This window comes from Octopus bimaculoides, chromosome 6 (assembly GCF_046866305.1).
Source record: "Octopus bimaculoides isolate indiv1 chromosome 6, ASM4686630v1, whole genome shotgun sequence".
Taxonomy (NCBI): Eukaryota; Metazoa; Mollusca; class Cephalopoda; order Octopoda; family Octopodidae; genus Octopus; species Octopus bimaculoides.
Window position 1 is genome coordinate 43,313,160 of NC_142933.1, and position 16,964 is coordinate 43,330,123.

Here is a 16,964-nt window from a genome sequence, read left to right on the forward strand (position 1 = left end):
ACACGCTGACATACATACAAACAGACGTACACATACATATGCAAACACAAGCATACGCATGCTTACCTACACACACAATTACACGCACACACACACACACACACACACACACACACACACACACATCTGTCCTGTTTTTCTTTCTCTTCTTTGTCTAGACGTTATTTTTCTTTCTTTCACTGTCTTTTTCAATCATCGTATTTTTTTTATTTTAGCATTCTTTTACCTAACCTTTCTCTCTTTCTCCCGCTCTTTCTCTTGCACGCATTCTCTCTCTCTCTCTCTCTCTCTCTCTCTCTCTGCCTTTTCTTCTTACCTCTGTCTATCTCATTTAATTTCCTCCATTTTTTAAATTTCTTCCTATTTACGTTTATTCTTTCTCCTGTCTGTTCATCTTTGTTTCTCATCTATATTATCTTCACCTTATATAATAACATACTCACACACGCACATGTATGATCACACACACACACACACACACACACACACACACACACATACACACACATCTATCTATCTATGCATACATACATACATACATACATACATGCATACACACATGCATACACACACTCATATACATACATATATATATATATATATGTGTGTGTGCGTATATACATATATATACGCATATATACAAACATATGTAAAAAAAATATATATATATGTAGTATATACTAGCAGGCTACCCGGCATTTTCTCTGGAAGTTGATGACAGTTGTTTGCCAATCACTTGCAAAAGAATTAAGGTAATTCTGAATAAATGCATTATTTTAAACACAACGCATATACTTCTTATAGCAGAAATACACACACGCGAGCACCCATGTGTAAATATAAATACGTTTTTATATTCTTTGTAACAGAGACACTCATTTAAAAGAGCAATTGGTTCTGGAAGTGGCTTATGACAAACAGTGCTTTGACATTATTATTGCTCTCGCTTCCAACGCGCGAGCAATCAGCATATAGTTATCTGCTAGAAAAGCAGCACTTTTCTTACTATCAATTGTCTTAGATCTCTGTCCATAGGATCTCTTGATGGACATTGTAAAGCTGAGGGTGAATGCGAATTTGGAGTTTCTTGAACTGTAATGTCATATCCTCTTCTACTATAGGTGCAAGGCCAGAAATTTTAAGAGAGTGGGTTAGTCGATTACATCGACCCCAGTGTTCAACTAGTACTTATTCCATTGATTCTGAAAGGATAAAAGGCGAAGTCGACTTCGGCGGAATTTGAACTCAGAACATAAAGACGGACGAAACACCACTAAGCATTTTGCTCGGCGTGCTAACGATTCTGCCAGCTTGTCACCTTGAAGGGAAATGTCATATTAAGAAGTAAACGATAGGAATTCCTAAAGTGAAAACATCTTTTCCGTTTCATATTCAAACAGTACTGTAACATCAATAATATGGGACGTGAGCTTTTAAATAGCTAGTCTTGTTCCATGGTGGATCCAGTTTACAAAGGAGCATGGTGGTGGATCCAGTTTACAAAGGAGCATGGTGGGGGCGGGGTGTGTGTTCCTACTTTAAAACAGATACTGCGATGGGATTTCAAGACTGAGAAAATGTGAAAGTTCTAGTAAATTTAAAAACTCTGATTAGGTCAGGAAGTATGTCAATTGACTTGCAACTGCGGTCCTTATCTACGAGTAGCTATTGCAAAAGCTGTCTACTTATGACGTTGACAGCAATGTTTCTATAGAAGCTGATGTTGCTCCTTCACACAATCACCTGCAATTCAAGTAGTTTCCAGAAACGTTTGAAAAGAATCATTTCTTTCAGTTCACCAACAATTATTATTATTATTATTATACCGACTGCTCCCTTATCAATTTATACTGATTGTATCTTGCTTGTCTTTTCTGTTCCCTATTTAATTGCTCAGATAACACTATGCAATAAGCTTCTTTTTGTTTTATTTAGTAAGAAGTTATTTGCTAATTGCTTGTTGTGAAAAAATGTATGAAGTGGTCATTATTTCCTTTGTTTACGTCCTGAGTTCAAATCTTGCCCGATTTTCATCTTTCCAGGTCGATAAAAGAAATTGCGAGTTATATACTTGGATCAATATCATCGACAAAATATCCTCTCTTGAAATATGTGGTCGTGTGCTTCTTATGTCAGACATTGCTACTAAAAAAGTTCTTATGATTGTTATTATACCGCATTCCAGCCTCATGGCACATACACAATAGATTGTTGCCGTTGACATCCAGATTACCACTCATTAGGTGGTTCTATTGGAGGCGCAATGGCCCAGTGGTTAGGGCAGCGGACTCGCGGTCATAGGATCGCGGTTTCGATTCCCAGACCGGGCGTTGTGAGTGTTTATTGAGCGAAAACACTAAAGCTCCACGAGGCTCCGACAGGGGATAGTGGCGAACCCTGCTGTACTCTTTCACCACAACTTTCTCTCAATCTTACTTCCTGTTTCTGTTGTGCCTGTAATTCAAAGGGTCAGCCTTGTCACACTGTGTCACGCTGAATATCCCCCGAGAACTACGTTAAGGGTACACGTGTCTGTGGAGTGCTCAGCCACTTGCACGTTAATTTCACGAGCAGGCTGTTCCGTTGATCGGATCAACTGGAACCCTCGACGTCGAAGGCGACGGAGTGCCAACAACAGGTGGTTCTATAACCACGGTCATTCCAATAACGAGCATCCTGTTTTATTTATTTATTTATTATTATTTTTTTTTTGTAAATCTTGGGTACATTGTCCGGGGCATTCTTCCAGTATTAAGAAGGTTGTATGGTACCCCTTTCCAGCATTTCAAGCAACTGCATGGAGGTGCCTCTGAAACGACAAGTGGAATCTAAGAATCTTTCTTCCAAATATAACCAGCTGCAGATATGATATATATATGCGTTTGTGTGTGTGTATGTGTGTGTGTGTGTGTGTGTGTGTGTGTGTGTGTGTGTGTGTGTGTGTGTGTGTATGTGTACTTATATGTATATACATATGTGCATGCACGCATGTTTGCATGTGTGTATATGTATATATATATATATATGAACGGAAAGAAATGATCTTTTCAGATGTTACTGAAAACTACTAGAATCACAGGTGATCGTGTGCCAAAGAGCAATGTTAGCTGCAAGGACAACATTGCCGTCAATAAAGACACTTTCACGTGGTTGAATTCACTGAAAACGGTTAATCTGTATGTAGGAACTTTCTCTCCCTCTTTTCCATGTTAACGATCTCTGAAAAAATAAAAAATAAAAGAAGGAAAATGTTTTCTAAATTGACTATATTCTATTTATAATAAATGTCTCGCTTCGTAAAATGTTTAATTTAGTTCAATTTATTTGCCCTGGCTTATGTCATACTGATGATTTCTAATAAGAATGAAATAACGCTAAGCAAGATTACCTATGTCCAGAAATTTTAAGACTTTTGTAATGAGTAAGAACGAAAAAATTATGTATATTCTATGCATCTTCTTCTCTGGGTATCGATTTTTAATTCAAACTTCTAATCTTGCCAACATTTATCTAGAAATGATTATCTTTCGTACAGTAACTTGCTACAAGGGTACACCATTTATGTGAGAGAGTGTGTAGCATATATACATACTTTTTTTTAATTCTTTTGATTGTTTTTGACTTTATTGTATTTACTTACTGCTTCTTTCTCAGATTTTGTATTGATCTATGATCGATCATACCCTCAAAGCAAATCATAAATGGTAGCCTGCTGAGTGCATCTATCGTCTGTTGATATATATTGGGTCAGCTTGCTCTATGTAGTAAAGTTGATGTTTTGGACTACCATGAATCGTTCTGAAGATTAACCTGTCAGTTTAGTTGTCAGTAGCCTTGTATATATGGGTGTACACACGCATATACATTTATATGTATATTTCATTTACGTACGAACGTTGATGTAATACATAACAAGATTATGAAACAACTGTAAACAATAAAATAAACATCTTTTCTCTCGCCCAACGTCTGTTATCTGTTCTATTCTTATACGTTACACTCCCCATGTATGTATGTATGTATGTATGTATGTATGTATGTATGTATGTATGTATGTATGTGTATGTATGTATGTACGTATGCATATATATATGTGTGTGTGTGTGTGTGTGTGTATGTATGTAATGTGAGATAACCATATATCTGTATGTATAGATATGTACACATACATACATAAATACATAGATACATACATACATAGATACATACATACATACATACATACATACATATATATATATATATATATATATATATATATATATATATATATATATATATATATATATATATATATATATATATATATACATATGTATGTATGTATCTATGTATTTATATATATATATATTTAAGAATTTAAGGATTGGAGAAAACGCATGTTATAATTGCATACTTTATTCCTACATATGTTTCAAAGGATTACGAGAAGGTTACAATTTTACTATCAAAGATCCCTATGGATCACACAGGTTGTAATCCTTTGAAACATATGTAGGAATAAAGTATGCAATTATAACATGTGTTTTCTCCAATCCTTAAATTCTTAAATATACTCAAATACCCAAAATTTCAAGGAGTTCCTCCCTTAAAAACAGGAACTAAACCACAGTTATTTTGTGTTCTTTGCTACATTGGTTTCTATTAACCCATTTATTCTATCAGAAGAATTTTTATTCATTAAGATAGAAGAAATACACATAATTATATATATATATATATATATATATATATATATATATATATATATATATATATATATATATATATATATATATATATATATACATGTATGTATGTATGTTTGTGTGTGTGTGTGTGCCTTTATGTATGTATATATCATAGCTCCATATAGTTAAGGAGAACTCTCTAAATAATGCACTCTCTATATAATGCACTCTTAGTTTGCTCTCTATATATTACATCTCTATCTAGCGGAGGTCACTGTTATCAAATCTAACTTTTAGCCTTTTGAAGTAGATCATGTTACTCTTGATACCGTTACCGTGACCTTCTCGTCCGTTTCCATATGACGGACTACATTGGTAATTATGTTCTTCCTTTTTCTTTCTAAGATAATTGAATATGTTTTAAAGTAAATTTTGGTGCTATTTCTTAAAGATCGAGTAACTACATAGGGGTTTTCGTCGTTGACTCGCTCGCATATATAATCATTGTTTATGTTCTTGTTGTGCACGTACTGGTTCACACACACACACACACACACACACACACACACACACACACACACACACACACACACACACACACACACACACTCACACACACAGCTATCGCATTGTTTCTGCAGTTGTTGCTACAACAGTGAGTGTTAGGTGTTCTCATGACTAATGAGTTAAAATCTGTGACCCGGATTCTGTTCAAAGATAGAAACACTGGATATCTCTGACGTCATCAATTATCGTGGAAGGAAATCTATCCTCCGACACCATAGGACAACGGTCGTAGAAGACAGACTGGTACCTTAGACCGATATAACGGTCAGTACATACAGTACAGGATGTCGTGTCGCACAGTGTCGTGCTGTGTCGTGCTATGCTGAATCAAAAGGTAACGCTGCAGTTGTTTGCTGCCCACAAATAGCTTTGATCAGTTTCTATGTAATGCCACCATAATTTGCATAATAATGACAGCACTGTTGCCGTTGTTCTATTAAAAGTTGAACTCGCGCCATCTATTGTTCCTTGTTGTAAGCGACCCTCGCTAGTTTGTTATTGGTCAATGTTTGTCGGCAACATAAGTAGTTCTTTCATTTATCAATGCTACCACTTAGAATACTAGTTACTTTGCTATCATCCATGTTTTCACATCGACTGCGATCTGAAAGAAGGCTTCACTTGCTATCCTCATATCTTTTATCTTTTATTTTTTACTTTTTTTCAGTCAGTTGACTGCGGCCATGCTGGAGCACCGCCTTGAACTGTTGTAGTCGAATAAACCGACTCCCAGTAATTATGTTTTCCTTTGTTAAAATTTGGTACTTATTCTATTATATTAATGCAAAAGGAACTTTTGAATTACTGTATATATATATATATATATATATATATCTACTTGGTACATACACGCGCGTTCTCTCACACACTCACATTTTATATTAGCGCCTAACGAGTCGTCTATAAAGCTAAGCGCTTTATGGATGCGAAGCCATTGGTCTCAATAAAGGATAGAGAGTAGCAATGTATTTACATGAAGTTAAATATATATCCGGTCATAGAGTGACCAATGGTTTCGCATCCATAACGGTTTCACCATGCTGCACCACTGAAATCGACAAGTTTTTTTTTTAATATTCTCTCTGTTTATTTTCTCTTATTCCTTTCTGTTGAAGAGCGCAGGCTCGAAACGTAAAAGACTTTTTCCTTTTCACCAAACTAATACACTTGCTTGTTGTTCATACATATGTTTTCGTCTTTTGTTTTTCTGTAAATTTCAACTATATATATATATATATATATATATATATATATATATATATATATATATATATATATATATACGTAACATATGGTATAATTATAAACAGGGCAAATTTTAGCCATTACTTCGCATACTGAAAAAGCGATGAACAAACTTAATCGATTTTCGGACCTTATTGGGTTCTCATCAGAGGCCTTCACGTCATTTTGGCAATCTCCAGAGAAACAAGCAGCCACACTGTTTATACACTGAAGGAGTCCCTTATTTGCATACTGAAAGTGTTTAACAGTCTATAAATTCCAGCGGCCTGTCAACGGGGATCTTAGTCCACACAGTATCAAGGTATGATATAATATATACATAACACATGGTATAATTATACACAGGGCAAATTTTAGCCATTTATATATATATATATATATATATATATATATATATATATATATATATAAATAATAAGGGTGAAAAATTGAATATTAATTTGATTAGTATCAACTTAAAACCAGTGGCCTAGCAAATTGAAAAGTCTGAAGATTCAGAAAAATCATATTACATACATATCAGAGGGATGGCCACTAAGTGGATATCCCTTTTGCTAGAAGAAGACCACCTACGGTCTGACCACTAAGAAAAGATTGTTCTCAAGAAAATTCAGCAAACACCAGAACGTAAGCGAGCAAGATAAATGAAAAGATGCAAAATATAAAGAATTAATCATAGACTGGTTTCGTTAACTACTTACGTAATTACTTACCTAATTGTCTGCAACTCTTCAGTATAATTTGCAGAACTATACACGAGACGTCCGCATGAGATTGAACATGTATGTAGAACTGTATACATGTTCAATCTCATGCGGAGGTCCACACTCCGTCTGGCCGAGCTTGTTCTCTCCCTCAACTGCTTCGCGTTCGCGGGGGAGTTTTGCTAGCAAAACTTGGGAGTGGCCATGGGAACGAAAATGGGTCCCAACTATGTGAACCTGTTCGTTGGCTACGTTGAAGCCCAAATATTTTCGAGGTCAGCTGGTCCCACTCCCGAACTATGCGGTCGTTATATTGATGACTGTATCAGTGCGACCTCGCTCTCCCGTGAACAACTAGACTCCTTCCTCTCTTTCGTCTAGTCCTTCTATCCTGCGCTCAAATTCTTCTGCTCCATTTCCAACACTTCTGTCGCCTTTCTCGACATTTCAATCAACATACACTACTCGGTTCTCACTACCTTCATCCACTACAAACACACCGACTCACACTCATACCTCAACTTCTCCTCCTCCCACTCTACCCACACCAAGCTCTCCATCCCCTACTCCAAATTCCTCCGTCTACGCAGGCTCTGCAGTGACAACCATGACTTTGAGACTCAGTCTCAACTTATGGCTCACCACTTCATCCTTCGTGGATATCCCTTCACCACTATCCACACCGCCCTTGCCAGAGCACGTTCCGTGGATCATGCCTCTACTCTTCCCCTAGCACTCGCCCGCAGTTTCCCGTCTCTCGTTTCCCCTCACCTACCACTCCTCCAGCCTGCCCGTCCAATGCACCATTCTTCGAGCCTTCCGGCGACACCAGTCCGACCCATCCACTTCGCATATCTTCCCCAACCTACCCCTTCCCTCCTTCAAACGAGCCCACAACCTACGTGACCTAGTTCACAGTTTCTTCCCTAAATTCACTTCCCAACCTGGCTCGTTCCCTACTCCCGCCCACGCCGCCGCACTTACCCCTACCTTCTAACACCACCATTCTTACAGGCACCCATCATCGTCCCTATCATATCACTGACTCCTTTACCTGCACTTCTAGCAACGTCATTTACTGCATCACTTGCTCTTTCTGTCCTTCTCTGTACATCGGTCAAACGGGACGCCGCTTGGATGACCGATTCGTGGAGCACCTACGAGACATTAAACTCGGCAATGACACCCCGGTCTCGCGCCATTTCCGCACTATCAGTCATTCATTACAACACGTGTATGTGTTCGGATTGTCTTTGCGCAGGAGCCATCCGGACTCCCGGCTTCACCGTGAACAGGTGTTAATCTTCTCTCTTCGCTCCTTCGCGCCATATGGGCTCAATTCCCCTCCCCTTTTCTTCTGACTCCCCCTCCTCTCCTCTCTTCATCTGACACCTATTTTCTTTCCTCTTTTCGCTTCTACCCACCTTCTCCCTTCATTAATACCCCCTCCATCCACCCCACCCTCACACATCCCGCTCCCATTTAACCCACCCCTACTCCCACATCCTCAACCCAAACCCATATCCTCACCCTCACATCCCCACACACCAACATGGCACACCACACCACACCACACCACTACGCCACATCACACCACCCCACACCACTCCGCACACACTAGCACTGACCACTTCCCAGCAGCCACACACTATAGACGCACACACTTACACACGCACACACGCACACATCCACACGTCAAAGTCACCAGCTCCTATCCACACGCACACACACACTCTCACATACATACACGCACGCGCACTTTCGTTTTGGGATCACCAGTACTTTATTATTTCCTCTTCTTCCTAGCTCTCCTGTCCAACTACCTTTGTCCAACCAGTCGCCACGATCGACTACTAACTCCAAAAGATTTTTTATTCTCTCTCTGTTTATTCCCTCGTGTTCCTTTCTGTTGAAGAGCGAAGGCCCGAAACGTGAAAGACTTTCCCATCTTCCCGAGCGTCGAACTAATACACCTGCTTTTTGTTCATACACCTGTCTTCGTCTTTTGTTTTTCTGTAAATTTCAACTATATATATATATATATATATATATATATATATATATAAACAGAGAGAGAGAGAGAGAGAGAGAGAGAGAGAGAGAGAGTGAGAGAGAAAGAAAGAGATAGATAGAGATAGATAGATAGAGCGAGAGAGAGATAAATAGATAGACATACAGACAGATAGATAAATAGATAGATAGACAGACAGACAGATAGATAGATAGATAGATAGATAGATAGATAGATAGATAGAGAGATAGACAGATAGATAGATAGAATGATGGATGTTGATCAGAAGCTCTCCATTTCATATTTCACATTACTCTCAGTTTTCTTTTTTTTGTTTTCGCATTAACACATGTTTAACAAATATCTATCATTATGTCACACAAGCACACACACACACACATAAAAAAACACACACACACACACATACACACGCACGCACGTACGCATTCGTAGACATAGATAGAAGCGTACTCTCATGTTCTTATCCATACCCATATGCAGATAAATATGTGTGACTTATATTCTTACGTTTTACAGATGTTTACTTTCCCACACACACATATACTCGCAAGCGCTTTAATATTCTCATTTACTCTTCTGTTCTCTTATTTCGCCTGTCATTCAATCTGTCTGTATATCTGTCTGTATCTCACTCACACACACAGACACACGTACAACGCACACTTATACAGACTCCACCACCTCCGCACACACACACACGCGCGCGCAACCATGTACTTTCTCTCTTTCTTTGTCTCTCATTAATTCTTCCAAACATAGCATAATAATAATAATATGCCTGAAAACTTGTGAGCTCTGCTGTCTTGAAGATAACTATTTTTAGGGCCATTGAGTAGAGGTCAGCGTGAAAGGTTCCAAGAGCAAGTCACTCCTACCTGAACGGTGGAGAAGACGGTAGATGACGTCACAACACGTCTGAACACGTCACAACATCTGTGACGTCGATACTGGAATGGATGCAATAACGAAACTTGTTTTTGGCTCCAAATATGCCTCAATAAGTGAAGAAATATGAAGCGATGACGTTTAACAACAGCGTTGAAAAAAGAGAGACAACTAGAGAAGGGATAGGTAGTAGCGTGTACGTCATCAATCTGTAAATTCCAGCAGGAAATAGTAGCCAAATCTCATGGAAATGGACACTCTGTCATCTTAAAGAAACAAAAGTTTATATTCGAACTACACTTACCCAGAAAGGAACGATAGGGTGGTTGCAACTGGAATGTGTTTTGATTATGTGTATACTCAATCAGAGATGACCTGGGGTTAAACAGCTGGGAAGAGAGAGGAATGCTGTTAAAATACAATAGCATAGCTAGAGGCGATAATTTTATGTGGGCGGCACTTCTGGGTCTGTTGTATAAGCCCGTATAGGTTAGAGAGCTTCGGGGCTCGGGAGAAAGTGACAAACTCAAGAGCTGTCCCGGGTAGCACACACTCTAGATGCTCCACTGGCAAAACCAATTGTAATGTTGAAGAAAAGGGCAACATTGTTGTTATTTGGTTTTAATTGAATTATTAATTGTTGATGACCTGAATGAGGCAAGCTGGCAAAGTCGTTAAGCATGCCGAGCAAAATGATAGTGGAATTTCGTCCGTATTTACGTTCTGAGATCAAATTTCGCCAAATACGTATCAGTTGAACTCTGGGGTCGTTATAATAGACTGACCTCCCCACCGAAATTGCTGGTTTTGCGCCAAAATTTGAGACCAATATTTCTTGATCACTTGGAATCGTAACAATTCAGTGTGTCTACCTCCAGTATGGGAACTTTCAGTTTGTGAAGTTTTAGTGTGTTCACCTCCACTGTGTGACTCCCGAGTTTATAAACCGCCCCAGAAATTAATCTCTACTTTAATAACCTTTAGTTAATTTAAAATGCCTTTTTTCAAAAATCGACTTTCTAAAATAGGCTTCTTAAATTTAGTTGTTTTTTATGGTTATTGTTTAATCCACGGCCGATCTTAATAAAAAATGTTTCAATTATAACCATGGCTTTTTCTTCTCAGAATTACCTATGAGGTTTATATTATCATTTTTTACCCTCCAGACATAAAATTTATAAAACATATCCTTCCTTTCTAAGAGCATGGAGCGTAATTCGAGGGAGATTCGGCTACTTTTCTTTGCAGGTTGATGCCACGTAGAAGTTTGCTTATTGACTACTTTTTGTTCCCATTCCATACAACGTGTTTGCTCCACGGCTCAGTTTCATGCCAAACAATTTTCCCACAGACTGGGGGATCACGCACATAACGAAACACAATAAAATGCATAAAATATAATTTAATCATTACATATATGTTGTTGTTTGTTGTTGGCACTCCGTCGCTTACGACGTCGAGGGCTCCAGTTGATCCGATCAACGGAACAGTCTGCTCGTGAAATTAACGTGCAAGTGGCTGAGCACTCCACAGACACGTGTACCCTTAACGTAGTTCTCGGGGGATATTCAGCGTGACACAGTGTGACAAGGCTGGCCCTTTGAAATACAGGTACAACAGAAACAAGAAGAAAGAGTGAGAGAAAGTTGTGGTGAAAGAGTACAGCAGGAGCCTCGTGGAGCTTTAGGTGTTTTTGCTCAATAAACACTTACAACGCCTTGTCTGGGAATCGAAACCGCGATCCTATGACCGCGAGTCCGCTGCCCTAACTACTGGGCCATTGCGCCTCCACCATTACATATATAATGCATGTATATTGCACATATATTACATATATAATGCAAAAGCATCCTGCAGACAACAATAGTCAATAGAATAGAAATAAAGTTTAAAAATTTATTCTCTCAGTGCGGCCCGGTACTAAATGATCCATGGCCCAGTACTGAGTGTCAAAGAATACAAACTGCGGAATATCAGATTTAATGTTTTGTGGTTTCATTTTATTACGCCTGCTGAGGTCGGCTCACATTGGTGTCCACCGGTTTATCATTCATCTTTCCCTCAACGTCTCCCCCGACTCAATGAAATAAAAAATCAGTAATATATTTGTTTCATAGTGTCTAATATTGCCACATAAAAAGTATCTCTCGCCTATTCGAAACTTATATATTGTTTCAGCCATTCTAAACTTCACTGAGAAGATCAAATAAAGACTGAAATATGCCTGGAATTGTTTCCCCTTACTCTCCTTTGCGCATTAATGCTTAATTTTAATTAATTTGCATTTCGGGGTTGCTTCCATTCCATTTATTGACAACAGTTATCATTAATACTAATATTTCTTTGCCTTACAACTATAATTTTAATTGATTAACTTGTTACGCGCGTGGGGTGTGTCCTTAGTTAGGGGTCACAGTATATTAAGTATGTTGTCTCCGATTTAAGTAAAAGTAATTTATTTTGTCATGTCGTTTTTAACCCTTGGTCAGCTACGACTGAGATGAAACTGTGGTAAAAGGCCTTACAAACGTCTCACCATTGTTGTCGGGTATTACGTATTTGAGACTACATTATCCAATGTGTCTATCTCCTTTAAACAGCAGGGTATGATATGAGAAGATTTGGCAACTAATTCTAGTACATTTAGAATGAGATAGACACTCTTTCGTTGCAGTGCACCTTTTGTCACCTGTTGTAGTGGCGGAGAGCATGATATGAAAAACAGGAGGGCACAGATCAACAGTGTGACATCACATTCAGCTTCGCATTCAAGTACCAGTAATACATGAAGACTAGGCGTCAGTGGATTGTTAGAATCGTTTGAGCATCGGCAATATATATATATATACATACGTTCCACATTACTGTAGTTCTATTCTTCTATAACCGCTAGGTTACAGGGACGTAAACACACCAACATCGGTTGTCAAGCGATGGTGGGGGTACAGACACAGACACAAACATATATATATATATATATATATATATATATATATATATATATATATATGTGTGTGTGTGTGTGTGTGTGTGTGTGTGTGTGTGTATGTATGTATGACGGGCTTCTTTCAATTTCCGTCTACCAAATCCACTCACAAGGCCTTTGTCGGCCTGAGGCTACAGTAGAAGACACCTGCCTAAGGTGCCACGCAGTGGGACTGAGCCCGGAACCATATGGTTGGGAAGCAAGCTTCTTATCACCCAGCCACGCCTGCACCTATTTATATATATTTATATAGCATATATTTAAAAAAATATACATGTGTATATATACTATAGATATACACACACACAAAATGATATATATATGTGTGTGTGGTTAATGCATATGCATGTCAGTATGTATTTGTGTATTTGTATGTGACAGTTTTGTCAAGCGAAATATGTCAGTGAGGGATCTGCTGTTGGTAACTATAAAAGACACAACAATCTGTGCATGTTCGGGATGTTGACGACTGAAAAGACAATCCTAATAACATTATTTGGTCAAAAGCGAGGTTTGTGGGCAACTTGAGGGATAAATAACAAAACCTGTCAAAACGTAAAGGAACTCAAAACAGCCAGCAGCCATCCAATAGTGTATGTAATGCATCACGTGGCTGTAAACAGTGAAAGTGCTTCTTACAATACGGAAACTACTTTTCCAAAGGTCCATGTAATGTTTTTGCAAATATATTTTTTTCCTTATATAATTGATAGATTATAATAAAGGAAAACCTTTCTTCGTATTGCAACTCCATATAATAACTGTAACAAGAATATATTGCAAAAACGTTTATGTGTATATATATATATATATATATATATATATATCTTCTATGCTATAAATTGCAGTGTTCTTGATTGCTTGATTGATTGATTGATTGATTGATTGAGTGTCGGCAGATTCACTCGAGAACGGTGCAGTGGAATCGCATGAAATTCAGCACAGAGCGGCAGCATGGTCCGCTCATGTTCAGGAGATTTTTATTGCCCTCCAACTCCCATGGTTACCGAGATAATCAATTATTACTTTTTAAGATAGGAATATCCCATTCAAAGTGGGGAGGGCGATTTTGTTGCCTTTCCCATGCGCGAAATTTTACGAAAAACCAGCACAATAAAGATTATTTTTTCCAAGTAATGTGGCTGGGTTTGTTTTTCGAAAATTTTAATCAGAGGCACAGAAAAAAATAATTTCACTTTTTTGTGCATTAAAAAAAAAAAGCTATAGCTTACGCTCTTTCTAATTACTATGTTTTTTTTAAACTTCAGTTACAAATGTCTTCAAACGTCGACATTCAAACAGCTTTTCCATATTGAGACAAACGGACTCTGCACAATTGTATCCATCCGGGAACGCGTTTTCAATAATTGAAATTCACAATTCTAATCAGTGTACATGAACGTTCAACCTATGATTGATCTTGAACAGTTTCGATTAACATTCTGTGTCGCCAATACAACAACCGCACTACCATATATTTTTCTTTTAAGGCGAGGTTATACCACAAATAAGGTTCCGTGACTACATGGGGCTATGGGTACACACATGAAGTTAGTTTTACAATATCGACCCGCAAAATCCTTAGCATCGTATTGTTTTTGGGTTGTTCTTACTTTTTTTTGTTTTTGGAATTTTTTAAATTTATTTTTAGTTCTTTTTATTATTCAAAATATACATAGGAAATAGCCTTTAACCAAATCCACCACATTGCCCGAGTGAAACCGGGAAAAACAGCTAGTATATATATATAATTCAAATTGAGGGAATAGATTCCTAGATAGCAGAACCTCGGAAGTAGTAATTACTCAATGACGGGTACTCCACTAGCTACTCATCAGACTGAAGATACCTTAGTTAGATGAAGGTTCCATTGTTGTCAGGGGACCCCAAGTTAACACACCGGAGATTTGATTGAAAATAGATGGAAAGCTTTAACACACACACACACACACACACACATACACAATACACACTGTGTGTATGCTAGTGTGCTTACATGTGTCTGTAAATTCTCATAGGAGAAAAAAAAAGTTTCTTTCTTAATGCCTCTGGTTGTCTGGCCATCGTTTAAAGTTTGTTGCAAGTTTAAACATTTCAGACATTAAAAAAAGTAGCTCTCGCCTCGCACATGTGTTTCTCACTTAAAATTTTGACAGTTAAGAACTTGTTGCATCTGCAATCGGATCTCGAATTTAACCGAAATATTATAATCGGCAACTGGTTCTACAAACATTGAGAGGTTTTGATTTCAGGTACAGACGTTGCTCCGTCTAACAAATTTTATTCGTTCTGCGATAATATTCTTTGGTTACACGTTCCTTATTACAAGCACCATCACGAGATATATACTCTTTTACTCTTTTACTTGTTTCAGTCATTTGACTGTGGCCATGCTGGAGCACCGCCTTTAAAAAATGAACAACCTTAATTGACTTTCAAACATTATTGGGTTCTCGTCAGAGGCGTCTGCACCATTCTGATGCATCATTCTCCTAGTGTGGGATGCTTACAACACTTAGGTTTCCCAAGCGGTCACCCATATAAGTACTCACTAGGCTCGACGTTGCTTAACTTCGGTGAACGGACGAGAACCGGTGCTCTCAGCGTGATATGGCCGTAAACATAATCAATTCTTAGCTATCCGTAGAATTCTTTGCTAGATATTGAGCTTCATGCATCGACATGTGGGACACAGAATCAAATGTTTTCTTGTAACCAGACCAGATCATAACCAAATTCCTTCTATGTTATCACACCTCTGACAGCACAATTTTGTTGATCAGCAGTTGCTTAATAGATCCTCAAACTCCTTTCTTTCCTGCAGCTTGTTCATCTGTAATGATATTGTTGACATTGCAATGTTCCTGATAGAATAGGTTTAGATCTGCTATATACAATAAATTCTGGCGTGTAATTGGCTGATAGTTCATCATATGAATAGGTTTCAGTATTAATGTTATTCCCACCAATGTCAGCCTACTTGCCTTATTGATTTCTCCACAGAGGATTTGCTGGTAAAAGTTGATAAGATGCTGTCAATAAAAAGCTATTTGAATCATTAACCAACACTTTAGTCTCTTCCTAGTGTTTTCCTATCGTGTAGTTTTCCACTTAAATAGTTTTATTTTGGTCACCAGCCTCTGATGACGTGTTTTCACATTGACATCTTTTAAATCCTGTTTAAAGGCAGTTTAAGAATTCTCTTCTGGTTTCTCAAATTTATATAATATATTTTTCTGGTGATACTTTCATGATTTTGAGGAAATGTGCTATGATGTAGTGACTATTGTGAATGAGAGTAGAAGTTGTTAAAAATGTAGGATTTTTTGAAAACCCTTTGACTGCGTAATTAAATTTCATGGCACTTTTCTAACAAAAAGTAGAATTGAAATTTTCTGCTTCGGCAATACTACTTCAGTATCTTCTGTAAGTGCGGTCTTCATATCCACCACTAAAAGTATTTGATTCTTGCTCTGTAAAGAGATATTTGCTGAAATGTGTGAGAAAATTAAGAAAATCTGAAAAAAATGTCTTTTGTGAACGTGTCACTGGGAGGTTTCTCCGCTTCTCGCAGAATTAGGAGAAACGTTTTCAAAACCGTGGTGTAAAACCGTTTTCCGCAGTTATCGTTAATAAAATTCTGGGTGGATATACCCGCTTTCCGCGTTTGACAGTTACTTCAATAATATTAGTAATTCATGTTCGGTGCAATGACATGATGAAACAGGAAATACAAACACAGTTGAAATATATTTCAAATCCATTTTGATCGACGTCGACGTAATTTCAAACCCGTCCATTGAAAACCATTCCCCGCATCTTTAATATTTTTTTCATTCTGTCAAGGCAGCAAGATGACAGAATCGTTAGCACGC

The 16,964-nt window shown here is 37.9% G+C and overlaps 1 pseudogene; it reads right to left on the reverse strand.

Moving 5' to 3' along the window:
• Positions 1 to 15,592: 15,592 nt before the first annotated feature.
• Positions 15,593 to 15,711, reverse strand: LOC128248208 (5S ribosomal RNA; annotated as a pseudogene).
• Positions 15,712 to 16,964: the final 1,253 nt, after the last annotated feature.